We start from the raw sequence: 25,903 nt of genomic DNA, 5'->3' as shown, positions 1-25,903 counted from the left end.
GTTCTGCATTAATTTATATTTCTTGATCGAGTTGAAGCAGGGTACAGAAGATCACGTAGAGTACAACGATTTCTAACTAGCAGAGTACTAGGAATTACCCGGGTATTTATTCCATCTCTCCTACCCCCTCAATCTGTCCATCTCCTCCTACCCTGTCACTCTCTCCATTTCCTCTTGTCCCCACTCTGTGTCCATCTTCTGTCCTCTCACTGATCTATTCATCCCTCCTAACCCTCTCTCTCCTCCCCACACTTCTACGTTCGTCTTCTCCTTCCTATTATATGTACCAATTTTTGTTGAAATCTAAACAGGGGCTAAGCAGGTTTTTCAGCCGTGGCTGGACCAAATACAGACATGCCACATATTTTTCACTTGTATGTAACATATTTCACACATGTTTATACGGCTAGTTCACCTGTATCCCAAGCGAATTTCGATCTGCCGTTTTGTTTCATACAGCTCAATGGTTATGGTGTCATTGTCCCGTAAAACAATATAACTTTGAAGGTACTTTCAGTAGTGAATGTGAACTTTATTCGCGAAATATGTTTCACATACTGTTGGCAGTAAAGAAGTAATAAATTAAAACAGTGTGGTTGAAGCGACAGATTTACCACCTGAACAACTGAAATGTAGAAAGCCATAAACTATTTTCCTTTCGTCAGTTTTTGGGGGGTAGTCTAAAACTAAACTCCGCCCGAATAGGCCACGAAGGCTCAGCGGTACCGACGGGCCGCCGTGTCATCCTCAGCCCACAGGCGTCACTGGATTCGGATGTGGAGACGCATGTGGTCAGCACGCCGCTCTCACAGCCGTTTTGTCAGATTATGGGACAGGAGCTGCTATTTCTCAACCAAATGTCTCCTCATCTTTCCTCACAAGAGCTGAGTGCACGCTGCCTGCCCACAGCGCTCGACATACCGGATGGTCATCCATCCAAGAGCTAGCCCAGCCCGACAGTGCTTAAATTCAGCGATCTGAAGGGAACCGTTGTTACCGCTGCGGCAAGGCCGATGGCTTGGGGGTAGTCAGCGAGGTAAAGTGTAGTAAATGTTTGAAATTATGTGTACATATTGTTGCTAGTCACTCAGTGCTCTCATTCACAAATACTGGATGAATTGAATCTGGGTATTCGTGCGTCGTGGGCTACACCACTTATTCCCCCCCCCCCCCCCCCCACCGCCACCACTGTGATAGGCATTTGGTTCTTAATGCCACAGTGATTATTTTCAGACGGAAAATAGTATGTGTGACAAGTTGGTTGAAACGGATCCGGTGCTTTAGGACGAGATGCGGAAATAGACACATACATATATATATGGATTCTAACGTAAAAGGTATTAGCTGAAAAACTTTGAAAAACGACTTGTTTCGTCGATCAGGAATTACTGAGTATGTTGGAAGAGTCAGACTTCGATGTCGATGATGCAGTATTGTGGGAGTTTTCTAACGAGGTAGATGCGTTTGTGGACATGACTGACAGTATCAACGGTGACAATGACAACGACTGTGTTGGTAATGGTGCTGTTAATGGACTGCAAGAAATATACAGCAAGTAGAACTGTGGAAGCCACAACTGCGTTCAAGGCTGCAATGATAACATGTCGCCACACATAAGATCACATTTACAGGCCACATTCGTCAACAGTACACGTTTCATCAACAAAGCTCATGTGACAGATTGTATTACAAACACGCCACCCAAAAACATAACATACTAAACAGAGTGTTGTTTTTGCCGCCAGTGGGTTCACGGTGGCGGGTGTGAGGCTTAGCTCTGCCCGCCACTGGCCTCATGGCAGTTAACGTGCTAAACATAATTAATACTGGTACTGCGCTACAGCGCTAGAGAGAGAGTTTATAAATGATTCTTGTTATACCTGAAAGATAGTACTGAACCCCTGAGACATTCAACGACGTGACAGAAATGGAGTTTCTCACATGGCGGCGCTTCCGCTCTTTAGGTGAAGAGAGACATAGTTTCCACCCCCCCCCCCCCCCCGGACATTAGCACGCGAGAAACATTACGACATACTATCTCCATACTCCCATCTTCCGATGGGTCGTGAGACGTCGGCCGTTACTATATGGGGTATAAATGGTATATGTGTTGATATTTTTATTGGTTACTGAGGACAGTGTTCTGAACATCTGAACAACATTACAGTAGTATTTATTTAATTTGTGGACTAATAATTGTAGGTATTAGGAGTACTATATTTTTAGGTTGCTTGGTACCTCTAACTGCGCGTGGTAAGAGCAAGCAATTAATGTTATTTTCCCCTGCGCAGCAGGTCATATACGGAACTGTGAATGCGTGGACGCTAAACGGGTAATCTATACTGACAGGCGTAGTCCACAGAGCGGAACTGTTACGACAGTTGAGAAATCATGAGGTAGTAAATTATGTGATGTGTTTATGGCAAGACTGATAGACGCAAACAAAGTAATACGCTGTAGTGGGTAGATATTAAGATATCAATTATCACAATGTTTGTACCTATATCCCCGACACCCTGTATCTTTACGTAATAGGGATAACACCTTTAGCTGAATTTGTAGGTCTTATTTTTACTGCAATCGATTTCGTTTTTATATTCTCAGAGAGGGGCATGGAACAATGAAATTGGGAGATTAAAAATAAAACATATAAATACAGCTAAATATGTCATTCCTAATGTATATACACTCCTGGAAATGGAAAAAAGAACACATTGACACCGGTGTGTCAGACCCACCATACTTGCTCCGGACACTGCGAGAGGGCTGTACAAGCAATGATCACACGCACGGCACAGCGGACACACCAGGACCCGCGGTGTTGGCCGTCGAATGGCGCTAGCTGCGCAGCATTTGTGCACCGCCGCCGTCAGTGTTAGCCAGTTTGCCGTGGCATACGGAGCTCCATCGCAGTCTTTAACACTGGTAGCATGCCGCGACAGCGTGGACGTGAACCGTATGTGCAGTTGACGGACTTTGAGCGAGGGCATATAGTGGGCATGCGGGAGGCCGGGTGGACGTTCCGCCGAATTGCTCAACACGTGGGGCGTGAGGTCTCCACAGTACATCGATGTTGTCGCCAGTGGTCGGCGGAAGGTGCACGTGCCCGTCGACCTGGGACCGGACCGCAGCGACGCACGGATGCACGCCAAGACCGTAGGATCCTACGCAGTGCCGTAGGGGACCGCACCGCCACTTCCCAGCGAATTAGGGACACTGTTGCTCCTGGGGTATCGGCGAGGACCATTCGCAACCGTCTCCATGAAGCTGGGCTACGGTCCCGCACACCGTTAGGCCGTCTTCCGCTCACGCCCCAACATCGTGCAGCCCGCCTCCAGTGGTGTCGCGACAGGCGTGAACGGAGGGACGAATGGAGACGTGTCGTCTTCAGCGATGAGAGTCGCTTCTGCCTTGGTGCCAATGATGGTCGTATGCGTGTTTGGCGCCGTGCAGGTGAGCGCCACAATCAGGACTGCATACGACCGAGGCACACAGGGCCTACACCCGCCATCATGGTGTGGGGAGCGATCTCCTACACTGGCCGTACACCACTGGTGATCGTCGAGGGGACACTGAATAGTGCACGGTACATCCAAACCGTCATCGAACCCATCGTTCTACTATTCCTAGACCGGCAAGGGAACTTGCTGTTCCAACAGGAAAATGCATGTCCGCATGTATCCCGTGCCACCCAACGTGCTCTAGAAGGTGTAAGTCAACTACCCTGGCCAGCAAGATCTCCGGATCTGTCCCCCATTGAGCATGTTTGGGACTGGATGAAGCGTCGTCTCACGCGGTCTGCACGTCCAGCACGAACGCTGGTCCAACTGAGGCGCCAGGTGGAAATGGCATGGCAAGCCGTTCCACAGGTCTACATCCAGCATCTCTACGATCGTCTCCATGGGAGAATAGCAGCCTGCATTGCTGCGAAAGGTGGATATACACTGTACTAGTGCCGACATTGTGCATGCTGTGTTGCCTGTGTCTATGTGCCTGTGGTTCTGTCAGTGCGATCATGTGATGTATCTGACCCCAGGAATGTGTCAATAAAGTTTCCCCTTCCTGGGACAATGAATTCACGGTGTTCTTATTTCAATTTCCAGGAGTGTAGATTACGATATACCGTTTGTAACTAGTTGCAAAGAAGCAAGTGCCTCGAGCAAAGCGTATGCGCGCCAGCGTCGTGGCAGCATTCGTTGGTCCGCATGAAAGCTAAAAAGAATGGGCTGGTGTGACCGTACTAGCTATGCTCTAAGCTTTTATAGCACGTTTGGTAAATTTCCGAACCCCAAAAAATAGGGTAGTTGCTATGGAGAGAAGCCGAGACTGAGGACTACCAGCTGTGACTTAGGGAACTGACCACGTCTTTTGCAAACGTGACGCGACACATCCTGCATCAGCCATCGAAAAGTGGTCCTCTCTGTCTCCCTATGAGTCCATGTGTACGACGAAGAAACTGTTCGAAAGATGGACGGTTTTTAACTACAGCGGCCATTTCTAGTAAGTTACTCACTGCTCCCAAAATGACAGCGGCCGCAATTCAATTCCGGATTTCGCATACGTAGTGGCGCGTGCGTGTGCTCCCACATAAGGCGTCAAACAAAGGGAGAGATGCTTTAAAATTAACCATCATTCTACCTAATTACTGTTCCTGAATCCCTTCCTCATGACTAACTGGCGTGCAACTTCGTTTTTGAGCAGACAGTTTTATTTCGAGCTTCATTAAATTTAACATGCCATTAACGAGTTAATAAAATTCGTATGGAAATTACATAACCTCGGATTGGTCGTCAGGAAAGGGTCCAGAATCAGTGAGAAGGTAGACTATTAGTTCTGAAGTGTCTCTCCGATTATTTACTACTTTTTGCAGGAGCAAACGTATGCGTCACAACGGGTGCCGATCCAGGAGAGGGTCGATGCGTTAGAGTTGGTTCAATAAAATGTTGCTGAATATGGATAAGGGGCGAATAAAAGGTATCCGTTCGAAAGTCTTACAGTCCATAGTCAATTTGCTGATCAGGCAAAATCGCCGTGAGCAATGATGCCGTCGTCCCACTGACGGACGTGATTAAAGATACCTGTTTGGTAAAACACTGCGTCCCGCTGCGAGAAGAAGCCTCTAACTGACTGCTGCACACCTTCGTCCGATAGACATCGCCGACCTTTCGAGGCCTTTTCTTAAGGGCCCGAAGGCGAGATAGTCACAAGAGGAGAGCTTCTCCATTACCATATTTGAGAAATTGGGAAGTGCATTATAATGAAGCAACAGTATCCCTTGTAGACCACTCCATAACATTGGTTATCGACAGACGTGATACCTCATGTACATTCATCATTCTCTGATGGCTCTAACGGTGTCTGTCCTTAGGTAACCAAGGAAAGAATAACAGCACGTTGGTCCTGTTTGAAAGCAATTGGTCACTTTCTCTCTCTCTCTCCTTTTTAGTCATCTATCTGCTATATCTCTTATGATCTCCGTCTTCCTCTGCAGTTTTTACCCTCTACAGCTCTCTTTAGTGCCATGAAAGCTACTCCTTGACGTCGTAACAGATGCCTTATCATCCTGTCCCTTCTTCTCGTCACTGTTTTCCACACATTAATTTTCTCTCCGACTCTGTGCAAGACCTCTTCATTGCTTACCTTATCACTCCTCCTAATTTTCAAAGTCCGTCTGTAGCACCACATCTCAAATGCTTCGATTCTCTTCTATTCCAGTTTTTCCACAGTCCATATTTCACTACCGCATAATGATGTGCTTCATTTATTCCTCAAAGTAAGGTCTATGTTTGATACTAGCAGACTTCTCTTGGTCACGAATGCCGTTGTTGCCAGTACTTGCGTACTTTTGATGTCCTCCTTGCTCCGTCTGGCGTTTCTAGGCGCTACAGTCTGGAACCGCGTGACCGCTACGGTCGCAGGTTGGAATCCTGCCTCGGGCATGGATGTGTGTGATGTCCTTAGGTTAATTAGGTTTAAGTAGTTCTAACTTCTAGGGGACTGATGACCTTAGAAGTTAAGTCCCATAGTGCTCAGAGCCATTTGAACAATTTTTTGCTCCGACCGGCATTGGTTATTTTGCTGCCTAGGTAGCAGAATTCCTTAACTTCATGTGCTTCGTGAACATCAGTCCTGGTGTAAAGTTTCTCGCTGTTCTCATTTCTGCTACTTCTCATTAATTTCGTGTTTCTTTGATAGTATCATTGGTATCCTTCCACCTTGAATTTTAATCGCACTCTCGAAACTTTCTATTATTTCTCTCACTGCTTCTTTGATGTATAGATTGAACGGTAGGGGCGAAAGACAACATCCCTGTCTTACACACCTTTTAATCCGATCACTTCGTTCTTACGGTTAAAATGGCTCTAAGCACTATGCGACTGAACATCTCAGGTCATCGGTCCCCTAGACTTAGAACTACTTAAACCTAACTAAACTAAGGACACAACATATATCCAAGCCCGAGGCAGGATTCGAACCTGCGACCGTAATATCAGCGCGGTTCCGGACTGAAGTGCCTAGAACCGCTCGGCCACGCCGGCCGGCCACTTCGTTCTTGGTTCTTGGGCTTTCACTCTTATTATTCCCTCATGGCTCTTGTACATTTTTAGTTATAATGTCGTCATATGGTTCAAATGGCTCTAAGCAATATGGGACTTAACTTCTGAGGTCATCAGTCCCCTAGAACTTAGAAACACTTAAACCTAACTAACCTAAGGACATCACACACATCCATGCCCGAGGCAGGATTCGAACCTGCGACCGTAGCGGTCGCTCGGTTCCAGACTGTAGCGCCTAGAACCGCCACTCCGGCCGGCAATGTCGTCATAGTTCCTGTTTCCGCATTTACCGCAAGCACGTAGGAAAGACACAAAAATCACACTAGTATCTTCCTTACCTGCCGGTGTTTGTACACCCGCAACGGGTCGCGCTGTCTTGCATCTAAGTTACAATGCTATCAAAGAGGAACTTTTTAATCACCCCATATGTTATATATGTTTAGCTGCTTCCGGTTCTCAAGTCGTCTAGTTCCAGGGCAGCTTACCGCACGAGTTGGGAAGCTCATCACGACCGAGCTATTTACCCCGGGGAAACAGGCAGTAACAGCGCGGAGACCGGCAGTGTCGCCCCTGCGGCGGCGGTGACATTAGGGTAGGGCGCCTCGTCTGGTCCCTTCATAGCCTGGGAGCGTGCACTCCCGGCGCTCATTGCCCCCCAGCGGAGCGGAGAGGCCGCCGGCCCGCTGTGTTGCGGCAAGTGTGGAACCGTGTCGCCCGTGAGAGCAGACACCTGCGCATGCTAATGAGGCGCTCAGCGCGCGGCGTTCTGCGGTCGCCGCGACCGGCCGCTGCCGCCCCGCGCACCCACCTACCTGCTGCCACCCACCCGGCGCGATCGGCTCCCCGTCTCCGGACGAGCCTCCGCCGCAGCTTGCTCTGCTCTCCGCAGCACCCATCAAACTCTCATCCGCTGACAGCTGTGAGTCTACTGTAGAGTGAGACTCTGGGAGGTCACGGTTCAAGTACTACTAAATGACGTTCCTGTGGTGGAGCCTACAACGTTTTCCATTCATGCCAGAATTATTTTTCACTTTTAAAAATATGCACTAAGACGGCTGACACAGACAACAAGAGCTTATATACAGGGTGGTTCATTCATCGCGACCGGGCCAAATATCTCAAGAAAGAAGCGTCAAACGAAAAAAACTACAAAGAACGAAACTTGTCTAGCTTGAAGGAGGAAACCAGACGGCGCTATGGTGTCCCGCTTGATGGTGCTGCCATAGGTCAGACGCATATAAACTGCGTTTTTTAAAATAGGAAACCCCATTTTTACTACATATTCGTGTAATATGTAAAGAAATAAAAATGTTTTACTTGGACCACTTTCTTCGCTTTGTGACAGATGGCGCTGTAATATTCACAAACATATGGCTCACAATTTTAGACGAACAGTTGGTAACAGGTACGTTTTACAAATTAAAAAGCAGAACCTAGGTACGTTTGAACATATTATTTCGGTTGTTCCAATGTGATACATGTATCTTTGTGAACTTATCATTTCTGAGAACGCATGCTCTTACAGCGTGACTACCTGTAAATGGAATAAATGCTCAAAATGATGTCCGTCAACCTCAATGCATTTGGCAACACGCGTAGAGACTCAACAGCGCGTAGTTCGCCTTCCGTAATGTTCACACATGCTTTACTGACGATGCGCTGACGCATTTTGTCAGGCGTTGTCGGTGGATCACGACAGCAAATATCCTTCAACCGTCCCCACAGAAAGAAATCCGGGGACGTCAGATCCGGTGAACGTGCGGGCCATGGTATGGTGCTTCGACGACCAGTCCACCTGTCATGAAATATGCTATTCAATACCGCTTCAACCGCACGCGAGCTATGTGCCGGACATCCATCATGTTAGAACTACATCGCCATTCTGTCATGCAGTGAAACATCTTGTAGTAACATCAGTAGATAATTACGTACGAAATCAGCACACATTACACCATTTAGATTGCCATCGATAAAATGGGGGCCAATTACCTTCCTCCCATAATGCCACACCATACATTATTCCGCCAAGGTCGCTGATGTTCCATTTGTCGAAGCCTCGTCTATTTTCCGTTGCCCAATAGTACGTATTATGCCGGTTTACGTTACCGCTGTTGGTGAACGACGCTTCGTCGCTAAATAGAACGTGTGCAAAAATTCTGTCATCGTCCCGTAATTTCTCTGGTGCCCAGTGACAGAACCGTACACGACGTTCAAAGTCGTCGCCATGGAATTCCTGGCGCATAGAAATATGGTACGGTTGCAATCGATGTTGATGTAGCATTCTCAACACCGACGTTTTTGAGATTCCCGATTCTCGTGCAATTTTTCTGCTACTGATGTGCGGATTAGCCGCGACAGCAGCTAAAACACGCATTTGGGCATTATCATTTGTTGCAGGTCGTGGTTGACGTTTCACATGTAGCTGAACACTTCCTGTTTCCTTAAATAACGTAACTATCCGTTGTACGGTCCAGACACTAGGATGTTGTCGTCCAGGATACCGAGCAGCATACATAGCACACGCCCGTAGGGCATTTTGATCACAATAGCCATACATCAATGCAATATCGACCTTTTCCGCAATTAGTAAACGGTCCATTTTAACACGGGTAATGTATCACGAAGCAAATACCGTCCGCACTGGCGGAATGTTACGTGATACCATGTACTTATACGTTTGTGACTGTTACAGCGCCATCAATCACAAAGCGAAAAAAGGGGTCCAACTAAAACATTCATATTTATTTACGTACTAAACGAATATGTAATAAAAAATAGGGGTTCCTATTTTAAAAAGAAATGCAGTTGACATCCGTTTGATCTATGGCAGGGCCATCTAGCGGGCCAACCATAGCGCCATCTGGTTTCCCGCTTCAGGCTAGACGAGTTCCGTTCTTTGTAGTTTTTTCGTTTGATGCTTATTTCGTGAGATATTTGGCCTGGTCACTATCAATGGACCACCCTGTATTAGGGTGAGACCAAATAACAGGTCCTACAGAAGGGAAGGGGAAAACTACTGAGCATCATTTGTTACTAAGCATTCCTTAAAACAATTCATTAACCAACAGTACGAGGCTCAATAAGCAAACAGATTAAAGACTAAACTTTCATCCTTAAAAAAGGCAGTAAATGTGAATTAAAAGAAGCAAAGGGTTTAGATATTCTTTAAAGTTTCTTTTTTTTTTCAAAAAAAAAAGAGAATACAACACATCTAGACATCAAATATTAATACTTTACATTGAAATTTCTACCGAGGCACACCATAACCTTAACAGAAAAATAAAGTAGTAGAGCGCCCCATGTTAGGTCGGGGCACAAACCCATCGAGGAGGTGCAGTGCGCTACAAAATATACAGCAAAGCTCTCTTAAGCAGTGAATAGGGCAAGTAAAACCAAAACCTTTTACCCGGCTCTAAGAGAAATCCAATAACTAATATTAACTTTACAGCGCCACTTGATGCTAGTTACAGTCAATAGGTTCGCACGAGGTAAGCCCGGAGTCCCTACCGGCCAAAGATCAAAATTACTAGTATCTTAAATCTAGAACCAATATCACCAAAGTCTTAATAAATGCAGAAGCAACCTTGAAAATGGCTCTGAGCACTATGGGACTTAACATCTGAGGTCATCAGTCGCCTAGAACGTAGAACTACTTAAATCTAACTAACCTAAGGACATCACACGCATCCATGCTCAAGGCAGGATTCGAACCTCCGATCGTTGCGGTCACGCGGTTCCAGACTAAAGAGCCTAGAACCCCTCGGACACACCTGCCGGCGACGAATGGAATTCCCTACGTTCCACCGGACACACTGTCCACCATAACAGTCCAGTTCCGACTGCTCCCTTCCTTTTCGCACAACCCACTTCCTCTCTTCTCCCAGAGAGAGGAGCAAAGACCCTCTCACTGGGAAAGATGTTTGTCAACTCGCCGGGTCCGAGCTGTCGAACTCGGATCAATGGCAAAATAGCGAGCCTTACACTGAGATTTTCAAGAGATGGCCGCGCGGGGTAGCAGCGTGGTCTTGGGTGCCCTGCCACGGTTTGCGCCAAACCCCTCCCCCTCTCCCCCTCCATCGGAGGTTCGAGTCCTCCATCGGACATGGGTGTGTGTGTTGCCCTTAACACAAGTTAGTTTATACTTACGTGGATATGGTGTCTGTTCTTTCGGACGTGTCCGAAAGAACAGAAACCACTGATGACCTGCAGCCGTCTAGAACGAAATTAGATGTATTTTAATACCGGCAGCTGCTAACGGGCGTTGATATACAGGGCTATTACAAATGATTGAAGCGATTCCATAAATTCACTGTAGCTCCATTCATTGACATATGGTCACGACACACTACAGATACGTAGAAAAACTCATAAAGTTTTGTTTGGCTGAAGCCGCACGTCAGGTTTCTGCCGCCAGAGCGCTCGAGAGCGCAGTGAGACAAAATGGTGACAGGAGCCGAGAAAGCGTATGTCGTGCTTGAGATGCACTCACATCAGTCAGTCATAACAGTGCAACGACACTTCAGGACGAAGTTCAACAAAGATCCACCAACTGCTAACTCCATTCGGCGATGATATGCGCAGTTTAAAGCTTCTGGATGCCTCTGTAAGGGGAAATCAACGGGTCGGCCTGCAGTGAGCGCCGAGCGTGGGAGGAACTTGATTATCGGCTTGATGTCTGCCGAATCACTAAAGGGGCACATATCGAACATTTGTGAATGCCTAAAAAAACTTTTTGAGTTTTTGTATGTGTGTGCAAAGCATTGTGAAAATATCTCAAATAATAAAGTTATTGTAGAGCTGTGAAATCGCTTCAATCATTTGTAATAACCCTGTATATTAACTGGGACAGGTGAAAACGTGTGCCCCGACCGGAACTCGAACCCGGGCTCCCCAGCTTACATGGCAGACGTTCTATCCATCAGAGCCACCGAGGGCACAGAGGCTAGTGCGGCTGCAGGGACTATTTCGCGCACGCCTCCCGCGAGACTCGCATTCTCACCTTGGATGTCCACACGCTACATTCGTAGTGTCCCACCCCAACACACTCATTACTCGTGGAAGACATTCGTACCAAGTCCCGTAAGAGTTCTGGGAATATGTGTGCATCCGCACAGAAGAAGAAGGTCATGGCCGGTATTGTCAGAACTATATACTTATGTGGATATTGTGTCTGTTCTTTCGGACATGGCATACATTTTCATGAAAACTGTGCTGACCGCATGCCTCTCCGTGTCCACATCCAGTGGCGCCTATGGCCTGACGATGACACGGTGGTCAGTCAGTACCGTTTGGTCTTCAAGACAATTTTGGACGGTATTCAAATGGTTCAAATGGCTCTGAGCACTATGGGACTTAAGATCTGAGGTCATCAGTCCCCTATAACTTAGAACTACTTAAACCTAAGGACATCACACACATCCATGAATGAGGCAGGATTTGAGCCTGCCACCGTAGCAGTCGCGTGGTTCCAGACTGAAGCGCCTAGAACCGCTCGGCCACCACGGCCGGCTGGAAGGTGTTGTTTGTTTCTATAACATGTAGTAAAGAAAAAGTTTCATGTGCTACTTATAAATTATTGAACGAAAACATAAGAAAGAAAGAGATCATGAATAAGCTTTTAAAATATCCCGTTCCAGGAACTGTGTTTATATTAGAGTTTTACTTTGAATTTTCCTTGCTAGTTGATTACAGTTTTGAAGTAAAGTTGCTGGGTCACGTCTGTAACGCATTCTATCGACAGACAGCTACATTTGAGGGTCCATTTTGACCGATTCTCGAGGTCCGGTGGGTTCGGCTTTAATTTGCTAACTGTGCTCACAAGATTAACCGAATAGAGCTCACTACAGGCACAATGAATAAAAAATTCACAAAATACTGTTCATCAGCCATAGAACGCCTTACCTAGAATTTGCTACAAGAAACACTAGTTGACCTTTTGGGATACATTAATACCGTAGCAGATTGAAGTGGTTCTGTAGAAAATATACATTGACAACAGTGTACATTTCCATTTGCAAGCCGATAGAAAAATTATTTCTCGTCGGCAAAAGACAAGAACTCTATGGGCAGCAGAACGCACGGCTCCCTCACTGTTATTTCTTAAACCTGCTTTCGTTTCTTCTTTTTTCTTCTTTTTTTAACTGGTCACTTTATGCGACACCTCTGTGCCTGTGCCCTTGGCGTGAATCTACCTCGCCACGGCTCGGTACTGTCCTCATACAGTGTTTTGCGAACTAGTTAGGGATGAAAATATTAGCGTTAGATAGTACAAAACAAAGAGCAGCATCAAACCACTCGAAAGGCTTATTAATTAGAAAGACTCTGAGTGAAGTCTCCAAGGAAAATGTGAGATACTCCTGCTACGCGAGTAGCAATACTTGAGATGCACCAGCAAGTCACAGGCCATGAATCCTTTCTGACGGTTACTGTCAACAGATGCATCAGATTGTAACATGAGCTCCTCTTTACCTCTTATAAAGAGAAATTGTAATTATCTTTGTGTTTCTTTGATCATAGATGCTTACTGATTTTCTGACCTAGTTTTTAGCACGTGCTCTCAAGCCACCGACAATCTGCATAACAATTTCTTGTCGTATATCGGTGTTGTGCCGTACGCCGTTACGTCAATGCACCAACAGTACGGCCGCCGTTTCCGATCCTAACTCGTGAGACTTTTACCATTCTAGAAAAAAACTTTTTTCTTGCGAATATTTGTTTTACCAGTCTTCAGTATTTCATTTTGTTATTCTTCAGTGTTTATTTTCGTAATTTCTGTTACTAGTGAAACAGTTTATCTTTGTAATGTGCAGCGTGAATGAAATGCTGTGAACGTAGATTTGGACACAAAACCTTTTTCACTAACTTCACTGTTAATTCATCTTCACGGTTCAGTACTGAATTGTGACACCTTGTGAACCTTCTCATGACCAGTTTGCTAATCGGCTTTCCTTATGTAGCATTGCTCCAGTTTTTGATAGTGGATTCTTCTAGTTCTTTCTACTCGTAAAACCAGCTTTTTCCACAGTTTTGAGATTTGAGGGCGACACTGGGGAGTATGCCTTATATCGGAAGAGTATAAGTTTTCTCACCTCATGACTCACAAAAATGTCTGCAGTGATAGTTATCAGCTTCTGACGTTCCTGGAAACGAGCAGAAGACTATAATTTTTTCAGGTAACAAAATTGTTGAAAATATTCTTACTGCCTTCATATTGCTTATACACTGACGTATGCTCGAGAAAAACTCATTGCCATGTCACAATTGCAAAGGGATGCTATTCAGCACCTCCGAACGGTAAGCGGAATTCCCATGTTAGAAGCGGCGGAGCAACTCGACAAAAGTACCAAGTTGTGAGGTCAAGGCAAATACGATTCTGTGAATTTGGAAGTCGACTCTAAGTGAATGAAATTATGAAATATGGTCGTAGAAAACTCCATATCACCTAGATGACTGATTCTTGGAGGGATTACCTCAGAACACCCTATTTATGAAGCAAATTTTAGACATCTAAGATAACAATGAACTGGTTCCTAGCTTCTTAAACTACCGATAAATTTATGTCTGGTCGAGAGTAAGAGACCTTGCTTAGAGGAGTAAAGAGCTACATCGTGGCTCGCGCACTACCTATCTATGTATGGAACACAAGAGCTTCCACACTTCTTCCCCAAGAACGGAGTAATTGGTGAAGACAGGTAGATACACTCATAAGGCATCAAGTAATTGCTGATTTGCAGCATAATTCCGAGACCTTACGGAGCTCAGATTGCTGAATGAAGGGTGTAATTCAGAGGCTTCTTCATTTCTCTATTGAGGTTAGCTTGATATTTCTGGAGCTTCAGTACACTGTGAAGGCTTATTAAGTTGCCCTGGATAAATCAGCGTTTTGCATCATCAGAAGCGCCCTCCACCACCACCGCCGCTTTGCCCACCATCATTCATTTCACTTCCGTTGGCTTCTTGTGACAGTCCGTCCGATTGCGTACCGTTTCGCCTGTGTCTCGTATAGCAGGGAGGCGGACCTTTACGTTTCGTAGCAGTTTATGAGTCCATTTTTCTACATCATATCTATAGGATGTTTATAGCCAATAAATGAAGAAAAAATTAGTACCAAAGACGACTTTTAAAGAGCCCGAATGAACGAAAACAGGAATATGTAGTAGAATAGGAGTCCTGGTATTTATTGCAGCTGACAAGTGGAGGACTCCGAAAAACTCAGTGTCTTTCAGGCCTTCAGCCCTCAACGGAAATCAGCGTATTAGTATTGACGTGGGACGTTCCTCGAGAGGTAAGTTGTCTCTGAAATCAACCAACTGTGACACTCAAGAAGCTGCGCCCATGTTTTTTTTTTTATGTTTCGCTGTTAGTGTTTGTGAAATGCTATTGTCTTATGTTGTGCAGTCTGTATCCCAATAATCAGAGTTTAATTTCATAAAAGGTTGTCTTTAAAGTTAAGCCCACCTCCGTGATTCATATTAAAGCTATAAATTTTTGTAGTGTGCGCATTGCACCTTTCGCCAAATAAAATTATAGAATGTTTCCGACAAAAAAAAATCAGAGAAGATTGTTTATCTGTAACTGTTGCATTTGCTGATTTGTATTTGCTTTCGGGAATGCCAGTAATCCAGACACGAAAACAACAGACTGATCAAGAGGTAAATCACTTTTATTTCGGGTCATACTTCACTTAGCGTTCTTGAGCAAACAGCTTGCAGTCAGGATGGTCAGGTGTCGTGCTAGCAGGCACATTAATTTTCTGTGAACTGTGTTGGTAATTTCAGATAGTTAGTTTCTTCCGAGAACAGCAGTAATTTATTTTTGTAGATATTCCAAGTCTGGCATTGCACTTCAAATCACATGTAGTTACTTAATGTGCTTCGGTAATGAACATACAATTACTTTCTTTTGGCATTTGATTTGATTCATTTCCTTTATTTAAATTTTGTATTTCTTGAAATTTAAAGTTTTCTTCAAGACACTATTCACATGCGCAGCACAGGGACGACCAAGAGTTAGGTTTGCTCAACAATTGCATACGTCATCTAAAGTGCGTGTTACATAAGAAGAAAGTTTTCGAAATTAATGTATTGAGTTTTCTCTTATGCAGACAATATTTTATAGAAAGCTTACACATGTGATCGTTTTCGCTTAGGATATTCCTCTGGTTTGTCTGTGATTGCATAGTTACATTGCAACATAGGTCCCCGAAGGCAAATCAACGTTATGTGTATATATACTAACATTTGTAATTTGTCTTTCAGCTGTTGTAGTTTCACTGTCATTTTTCTGTGTGATTTTGTGTGGAACTTCTTTTTTCACTTTTTTCAAAAAAAAATATTCCGTGTGAAGACCTTTGTTGGGTAGGCAGACAGTAGAACAAACTCTGTGAATTGTTTCAGTGGTACCTAGATTTTTCGCAGAAGTTTCTGTTGCATAAAAGAATTTATTACTTTTGGTTATTTAACTACAAATACAAATTTTGTATAGTAACTCAGTTTTTACATTTGAACATTACGTCTAGCAACACAATACTTTGTCGTGCTCCCAGATCACAGATCAAGCCACGAAGTAATGCCGCACTTATTACTGAAACAGAAGAAGCACAGCAGTCGTTACACGTAAATAATTTGGAATTTCAGAGAATGCTAATAACTGGCCAACACAGATGAGTTATTATAAAATGCAACAGAAGAGATACCCAACAGTCAACAAGAAATTTCAGAAGAGAATCCTTAAGCGAATGTCACCTCAGCTATGCGAAGTTTCACAACCACTTACGGAGACTGTCGACTAGGGTTTTATGTCATTTTCTTTTAATCAAAGGGTATAAGAATCTGTTATCGACAATACACAAATTCGGTAAACATGAATGCGGAAAGTAATAATCCAACGTTGTTAGAGTTGCTACAAAACATGGATGAAACCTGGAAAGACACAATCAAAGCACTTGAACAAAACACAGAACCGTTTGAGATAATAGACAGAACTTCAGAAGAAAACACAAAATCATAAGAAGAAATGAGTAAAGATATAAAAAATACGAAAAATGGAACTCATCTCAATTTCTGAAACTTGAAGGACAACAGCAAAAGCTTTCTGCAAAACTCCGACAAGAGGCTAGAGATGAATTAAAACCTGTTATTATGAGGCTAAGCGCAAGGCTAAGCAGCCTTGAAACTGAATAAAATAATTTAAAAACTACATGGCAGAGTGACAAAGAAGAGCGATTTGTAAAAGTAAATACCACTGTGCCAAGCGCAGTATTCTCAGAACTGATAGAAAGTCACGACAACCTTAATATCACTACTGTAACAATTAGTGAACAAGTAGACGTATCAAAACTAAACTCTGACGAACAAAGAGAACAACTTTGTTCATTAGCAAAGAATGTCGAACATTTGACAACAAAGATGGCATATTTGTCTACAAATACGGACAATAAGTCTAATGGCACACATACTGGACCATTTCCAGACACACCAAAACATAAAACACTTAGACTTTTAAATGAAGTCGGATTAAAGTTAGTCAACCACAGAAACAGGACGTAAGCAACATGCGCGAACTGTTGACTTTACGCGTTCACACTTACACGCAAGATCTGAAATTTGTGAAGAGCCTAACAGTTTGTGACGTCTTTGTGACTTTCGTAGGAAACAACACCTTCCAACAAGACTCGATAATGAGTCGCCCGTGTGGCGCAATAGAGAACATTCCGGCTCTCACCGAAGCGACAGTTTCTATTACAAGCACTTTCTCACCTTTCGTAAACTCAAAATTTTTCTAAACTTTGAAAACAACATTCAGCCTCAACCCCGCTTATATTAATTCTTTTTCCACTACCTCGAATCTGGTCTTTAGGCCACAATTTGGAATTCACGTTTGAATATCTCGAAATCGAGCCAGTCGTGAGAATGCGGTCTATTATCAGAGACGGTCAAAGTGAAGCCGATTTTTACCACACTCTCCTGTCTGCGTATTGGTCGCATGACTTAATAATGATGAAAAAAATTTATCAGACAGAGTCTTCAAGCCCAGTCAAATATTTCGAGAAGATGTTAAGTACGAACCAACATCTCACAAATATGTACGGTTCATCTGAAGGTGCAAGGACGACCCAGGTGCTTTCCGAGGTTTGTTACAAAAACTGGAACTAGACTTCGACAAACGTATTACTCGAAAATAGGACAACACACATCGTGACTCACGACCTCTATTTCCATCGTACGATCATGGAATTACTAACGCTTTCGCAAGACACAGTATCATAGAGATAATTACAGACTAGAAAACACCCATCATCCCTATAATTCGCATTGGAAAAACCAAAAGAATTATCGTGACAGAAGCCATTTCCGTTATGACGATCGTGATCTCGGTAATCGACACAATACACGCTATGAAAACGAGCACAGGCACTGTCACGGTAGTCAGAACAACTACATGCGCAACTCGTATTCTAATGGGCACTGTCCCGATAGATCAAGCCTATAGAACTCATGGCAGAACAGAAATTACAGAGACAGTTATCAAAATGGGAAACATTATCGAAACAATAACAGACTACATCACATTCGGCATTGGCAAAACGCTGGTAAATCAAGCCCGTCGCCACAGAAGCGATAGTTGAAGTCAGACTGCATAATCCGGTCAGCAATCAGCGGCGTGGAAATAACACACAGCAATGACTGGCACCTCACTCAGCTTGTAAGGTTTTGAGGACAGGACTGAGTAACAAATATTTTTGGTTTAATGCTACAATCTTACCACAGAAACACACGAATTTACACAGTTTACAATGTGACAAAGTAACGACAGTTGTCAAACGAACGCATCTCGTCCTCAGAAAGTGAAATAATGCTAAACACAACAATAGTAAACTTTAATTAGAAGTTTCTTTTCAAAATTATTCTTATGATAATGTCATGATGTAAGACAGTAGTACGATAAATCATTAATTCTGGTTCAAAGTTAGGTACTATTTAGGTTGACAATCAAGTCCATGGAGGATGATTAGTTTTGTGACAAGTTGAGCAAAAGATTACACAAGGTCACTCGAGTTTACAGTAGACGCACGCTGGTGAACCAACAAGTTTACACCTCTGCTGGCGGTATTTACCTTAGCTGTGATGAGTTGTCGTTTGCATGGCTGCTCTCGTTCTTTGAAATTCCCATAAAAACTAATTAAGTCTTTTCTGATTATTCCAGCAGAAACTCTCCCTATGTTTCTCGTTATGTGAGAAATGATGTACTCATCCCTAAGCTTTGAATATGGCGATACACACGCACATGGCTGGGGTAGCGTTATTAAAATGCCGTCTCAGTTCTTGCAAGAACAAATAACTAACTGGCGGGTTCGTTTCCCCACAGTTGGAGCTCAACGACTCTACAGCTAATATCTAGCTGAATGTCAGCCACAGTTAATGAAGTAGTACAGAGCGGTATGCGCCCCGTTCTGCACTTGACGCCAGTTCAGAGAAGAGGCCCCGAAAACTTCGGTCTTGTCTTTCTCGTAGCCGAAATGTCTCCCCACCTGGGTTCTTTCGTTCTCCATGTCACGGCTTTTTTCGACCAATAGGAGGTTTCTTCTTATTTTGTGGAAACTCTCTCTGCCAATCGCAAGTACACTACCATTAAACTGCGTCGGAATCTCGGCACTTTGCTCGTTCCTAGTTCGTTTCCGCCAATCGGACGTTTTGTGCCCACTCAAGACGCCTAAAATCTACATGCGTATATCACATGAGTATCTCTCACTGTTCACATGGTCAACTGCGTCACTGGTTTTGTTTGTATCCACTTGGAATTCTGAAATGCAGTTTTCTAAAGCTTCTTCTGTCCTACCTCTGGTGGCCCATTACTTACTCTCCAGTATGCGTCACGTGTCCGGTCGCTGACTCCCGCCACGGGACACCCCGTACGAGGTTTTCGTTGTGCCTCCCATGGTGCTTCTGCCTGTACCTGCATCCATACAAAATGTTTCCTCTCGATGCTTGTTTCAAATTCTGCACATTGACATGCATTATATAGGAGCAGTGTGTTAATACTGTCGATTGAGTGTCATCCGATTTGCATTACATGTTTATGGGCAACATGGTCATTACCACCAAAGTGAGTTAGGTGTTATATTCACCTTCCCGTTACAATGTATAGAACTCTTATGTAAGGTGCGAAATTGACCTTAATTTATTCTGCCACCTTACAAGCTGACATTATAAACTGGACTGAAAACATTGATGCAGAAATAGTAAATTTCGTACCTCTTGAAGACATGTAGTCAGAGGATCCATTGTACTTTCTGCTTACATTGATTGGCGAACAATGCTTCCCCGAGCTGGTTGCTAAATATTTTCTGTCTCTTGGTACACTCTGCTTCTCCTGCTATTCTTTTCAGTCGATAAGTACAAGGAATTTTCTTCTACTGTGCTACTGTAAATATGTTGAAAGTAATGTTTGTCACGTTTTCGGCTATGATTGAGAATGTGTTACATTGGCTGCTGTGTACACGCCGATACTGATAAACTGAAAATTTCAATTACACGCATTTCATGACAGTAATATTTGACTCACTTAGAAAGTCTTGAAATGAAAGATTAATAGAATTTCAAGAATATCTGATCACGTTAGGAAAATATATAAAGAAAAGCAACCAGCGTTTCATTGAAGTTCGACCATGGGACATATGTAACAATACGCGACAGGAATGCACTACGAAACAGCAACTTGCAATTGGAGCAGCAATCAATGAGTCACATCACACAGAGATGCTGCTGCTACAGCTTCAAACTTTGTTCAGTTGGAGAGATATCTGGGCTCCTTACTGATCATGCCAGGCACGACATTAAACTGCACACTATTAAAAAAATAAATAAACAAAAAGAAATTTGAATTATACTAGCAGTAAAAATATTCTAATGTGAAATTTTCTGAAATAAAACACAGGTTGACAAAAAAAAAGTATGCAGCTTCACAGACCATCATTTTTACATACAGCATACATGAGTTATAATATGGAAGATTCAGTACCACTTCTGGTGAGATATACAGATTACTGACATTATCGTTGCGTTGGCTAAATGGAAAATCAGCTTTGCAAATAGTAGTGGTACTGATGAATTACAAGTACATGAAGAATTTTCTACCAATTCAAAGGAATATTACAGGTTGTTAAAGATAATATTGAGGTATCTGAAGGAATTGTCAGTGTCTGTGCTCATATGTATTTTTGTGGAGATATTCTTTTCATGATCTGTTGGATAGAAACAAAGGTTTGTTTGATCAGTAGTGTTATTTATGAAGTGTGACTCTGGAGAGTTTCTCATGTAATGATCGATTAATAAAACGGAATATAAAATATTTACTGTTGATTACTTATGAGGTATGAGGATATTATGAGCTATAAGGTTATTAAGATAATAATACGGTAGAGATAAATATATTGAAGGTATTTGTGATTATTGATGATGACGACTCTGAGGATAATGGACGATAATATGATAGCAATAAGCAGTGGTTGTGAATAATCATGTATTATAGTTTGTAGCACAACAGAGATCTGAAATGGTAAATAACATCTGTATAGTAAAAGGCAACGCAATAATTTTTATAAGCATTTTTTGGGTCATCATGGACAATTGGTATGATATACATTTTTGACAACATTTAAGTTCTATGCTTTGTGATCATTTTTCTTGATTGGTTGCATATGTTATTCGATAGCATTATCCTGTTGGAGTATGTACGTTTTCTTTTCGTAACTAATTACACACCTTTAGGTCTTCATGTCAGATTATGACAGACATGATGACATATATTAAAGCGAATTTGGCTACCAAACCTATATTCCAGATTTATGATACACAATTCCACATAGGCTGCACTGTTTAATAGCAAGATTTTATGATGGCAGTAGGGAAAGATGGAAAATATGAGATGTACTTTGAGGTATAATTAATATTTTTATGAAGAGCTTGTTATTAATCCATAACTATTTCTCCCTTTTTTCATTTTGCCATTTATTAATTAATTTTCTTGCCACTGTTTAGGTTTAAACTGTGAAATGTTTATGATCTTACTGCATAATACTGCTTAACAGACCGATGACCGTAGCAGTCTGGTCCCTTTAATCCCACAAACCACAAACCAAACTGCTTAACATAGCTTTTGCCTCCTGTGAACTCATCCGTTACACACTCACTGATGCATCAACAAACTTTTGACACTGTTACCGTATTGGTATTTTGTGAGGAAATGATATCTTGCATTTTTATGATGACTTATTTGGCTGTAGTTACTGCATCGCTCTTATGATGAAACTTTTGTGTATGATTTGTCTTAGCCTAAGAAAATGCTCTTAATATTGTTTAGTGTTTCACCATAATGATTTTTTATTTTGCTGCATTTTGTATAGGATATTTTGCTGCATTGCGTTACTGATGAAGTATTTGTTATGTTTACATGTGAATGATAACTGGCTGCATTGCTTTTCTGATGGACTATTTTTGTGAATATATGTTATCACAGCCCCTATAGTCCTATCCGAGCTCACTTAGAATAAGCATTTAGTGTTAAAGGCTATAAATGCGGCAACATAACAGGATGGTGAAAAATGGGTACACGACGATAGTAAACGAAGAATATATCAGGTGCCCGTAGAAATAAGAAAACAATGAATATATAAGAAACCATCAGCCTCGATTGCGGTAATGAAACCAACCTTTACCTAGTTTTCAGCCCAAGTAATTGAGCCTTCTTCAGAAGATATACCTGAATCTATAATATGTCTAAAAGGGCATGGTCAAGAAATAAAACTAAAACAGCCTGAACAGGCGCAGTCACATTTTAAAAATGCGGTACATAAGTACTGAGCCAACACCAAGACTTAACCTGTGGCGTGCGCCTTGTCTCTATAGACGCCGTGCGGTGGGCCTCGGGAGCTCACGTCCATGGAGTCGAGGCGCACGCCACAGCTTAAGTCTTGGTGTTGGCTCAGTACTTATGTACCGCATTTTTAAATTGTGACTGCGCCTATTCAGGCTGTTTTAGTTTTATTTCTTGACCATGCCCTTTTAGACATATTATACATTCAGGTATATCTTCTGAAGAAGCCTCAATTACTTAGGCTGAAAACTAGGTAAGGGTTGATTTCATTACCGCATTCGAGGCTGATAGTTTCTTATATTTTACATTATCACGATTGCTGACCGTGCTGCAATGTTTAAAATACAGAAAATAATGAGTACAGAGAAACGGAAATAGAAAAATGTGCAAGGAGACCGGTCAAATAAATCTCCATTGTGTGGAAATAGCCGGCCGGAGTGGCCGAGCGGTTCTAGGCGCTTCAGACTGGGACCCCGCAACCGCTACGGTCGCAGGTTCGAATCCTGCCTCGGGCATGGATGTGTGTGATGTCCTTAGGTTAGTTAGGTTTAAGTAGTTCTAAGTTCTAGGGGACTGATGACCTCAGAAGGTAAGTCCGATAGTGCTCAGAGCCATTTTTATGTAGAAATATAAATAAATATAGGCACACTGAAAAACGGTTTTGTGTTTACGATGATGTGTAATGAAATGCAGGAAATATAATGTGAGGTTTTTGACAGGTAAATTGACATGAAAGCTATTATTATGCGAATATGATGTTTTTGGGAAGCAATTTGAGATAAAGTGTGTCATAAGATAAGTATATCGCTTCAGTGCAACGATAATATGCAGCGACAGTATGAGTACAGTACAGAAATCAGAAAGCTGATCGGTATCCAGAATGAGATTTTCACTCTGCAGCGGAGTGTGCGCTGATATGAAACTTCCTGGCAGATTAAAACTGTGTGCCCGACCGAGACTCGAACTCGGGACTTTGCCTTTCGCGGGCAAGTGCTCTACCAACTGAGCTACCGAAGCACGACTCACGCCCGGTCCTCACACCTTTACTTCTGCCAGTATCTCGTCTCCTACCTTCCAAACTTTACAGAAGCTCTCCTGCGAATCTTGCAGAACTAGCACTCCTGAAAGAAAGGATACTGCGAAGACACGGCTTAGCCACAGCCTGGGGGATGTTTCCAGAATGAGTTTTTCACTCTGCAGCGGAGTGTGCGCTGATATGAAACTTCCTGGCAGATTAAAACTGTGTGCCCGACCGAGACTCGAACTCGGGACCTTTGCCTTTCGCGGGCAAGTGCTCTACCAACTGAATTACCGAAGCACGACTCACGCCCGGTCCTCACAGCTTTACTTCTGCCAGTATCTCGTCTCCTACCTTCCAAACTTTACAGAAGCTCTCCTGCGAATCTTGCAGAACTAGCACTCCTGAAAGAAAGGATATTGCGGGGACACGGCTTAGCCACAGCCTGGGGGATGTTTCCAGAATCAGATTTTCACTCTGCAGCGGAGTGTGCGCTGATATGAAACTTCCTGGCAGATTAAAACTGTGTGCCCCCAGGCTGTGGCTAAGCCGTGTCTCCGCAATATCCTTTCTTTCAGGAGTGCTAGTTCTGCAAGATTCGCAGGAGAGCTTCTGTAAAGTTTGGAAGGTAGGAGACGAGATACTGGCAGAAGTAAAGCTGTGAGGACCGGGCGTGAGTCGTGCTTCGGTAATTCAGTTGGTAGAGCACTTGCCCGCGAAAGGCAAAGGTCCCGAGTTCGAGTCTCGGTCTGGCACACAGTTTGAATCTGCCAGGAAGTTTCATATTAGCGCACACTCCGCTGCAGAGTGAAAATCTCATTCTGGAAACATCCCCCAGGCTGTGGCTAAGCCGTGTCTCCGCAATATCTTTTCTTTCAGGAGTGCTAGTTCTGCAAGATTCGCAGGAGAGCTTCTGTAAAGTTTGGAAGGTAGGAGCCGAGATACTGGCAGAAATAAAGCTGTGAGGACCGGGTGTGAGTCGTGCTTCGGTAGCTCAGTTGGTAGAGCACTTGCCCGCGAAAGGCAAAGGTCCCGAGTTCGAGTCTCGGTCGGGCATACAGTTTTAATCTGCCAGGAAGTTTCTGATCGGTATGTTAGACACTAGGGTAAGATATCACACAGACTGACTGAGACTTTGACTTCGAACTGAACTTCATTCTCTTTCCTTTTCCTCCACATCAATGATGATACACTTGTTCGTTTGTCATTTATTTCTGGTCTATATACCTTCTTTCTTTTGCATTGTGTATTGTTTATCATGTATATATTATTGTCATTGCTCCTGTGTTTTAAGTGTTAGTTGTTGATTCTGACAAACTAAACATTTATTTGACATAAGATGTTTTGTTGTTTGCACACAACATTTTCTTGTACTTTTTCATCACCGTTTGTCATCATTAGGATATAATGATGTTTTGTCATTTGCTCTTCTTGCTAACTTTACAATGTATCCGGCAAAATATATTGTATAATTCTATCTGTATGTAGACCTTTCCTGATCACACTGATTATTGTAATCTACAGATACTTCCGCTTACGTTTTCATGCACTGGTCCTGCACCGTTTCGTATATTTCCCGGAGATAAGTTCATTTACTAGAGAGACAATACTGTATGTGTAGTTCAGGTTTTCGTAAGTTATTGTAAAAATCACAAATTCAGTGAAGTTTCTAGGAATGTAATTAAGTTTTACATAAACGTAAAGAGAGTTTATCTACGAGACTGTAACTGGACATATAAGTTGTCAGTGGGAAACTACTTCCCAGATTCTGCTAGTATTTACAAGACTTCAGCTGGACATATGAGTGGTCTGTGGAAATCCAATTTCCTGAGTCTCTTCATATTTTAGTGTACATGTACTGCCAATTTTCAGAGTATATTCAATCATGGATATTTAGTTGCCTTACTGGCTGCCACTAAAGCCTGAAACACTCTTCATTCTCATCGGCGTTGCTCAGCTGTGGGTTCCCAACTAAAGGGTCAGCGACCTCATCGGTGACTGTGCTTCACGAAATGTGTCAATATTGTGCAAGATGCAATCCTTTTCTTAACCAAAAGGCAAATGGCAAGGGAGAGTAACAGTATCTTCTTTGGCGCTACATTATGCAACATTTTACCTTCAATTATATTCACATATGAGCCTCAAGATTAATGAACGAAGCATTAAAGCAATTTTTCTATCGTTTTCAATGTTTTAACGTATAACCTACAAAAATCAGCAAATAGTGTGTATGCTTCCTCCCTGTGCAAAGACAAGTTCACATGTAAAACACCAATCAGAACATTCATTTGTACGTTTTGTAACCTAAATCACTAACTTTGTAGTGTTATTTATAACCACATATTCTACTCACTTCTTTGTAATATAAAAAAAATTTGTTTCTCTTGCCTTAACACAGCTAAAACGACCCGTATGAAATTTTTTTCCTAGGGCAAGGGATAATGTAAGATTCTCG

The 25,903-nt window shown here is 42.9% G+C and overlaps 1 non-coding gene across 1 annotated transcript; it reads left to right on the top strand.

Moving 5' to 3' along the window:
- Nucleotides 1-24,430: 24,430 nt before the first annotated feature.
- Trnas-cga (transfer RNA serine (anticodon CGA)) lies at nt 24,431-24,505 on the top strand. Its single transcript has one exon. It is a non-coding gene; the product is annotated as a tRNA-Ser (tRNA).
- The last annotated feature ends 1,398 nt before the right edge of the window (nt 24,506-25,903 follow it).

Source organism: Schistocerca nitens, chromosome 5 (assembly GCF_023898315.1).
Source record: "Schistocerca nitens isolate TAMUIC-IGC-003100 chromosome 5, iqSchNite1.1, whole genome shotgun sequence".
NCBI classification, from domain to species: domain Eukaryota; kingdom Metazoa; phylum Arthropoda; class Insecta; order Orthoptera; family Acrididae; genus Schistocerca; species Schistocerca nitens.
Note: the sequence above shows the minus strand (reverse complement) of the source record. Positions and strands in the feature narration are given on the sequence as shown.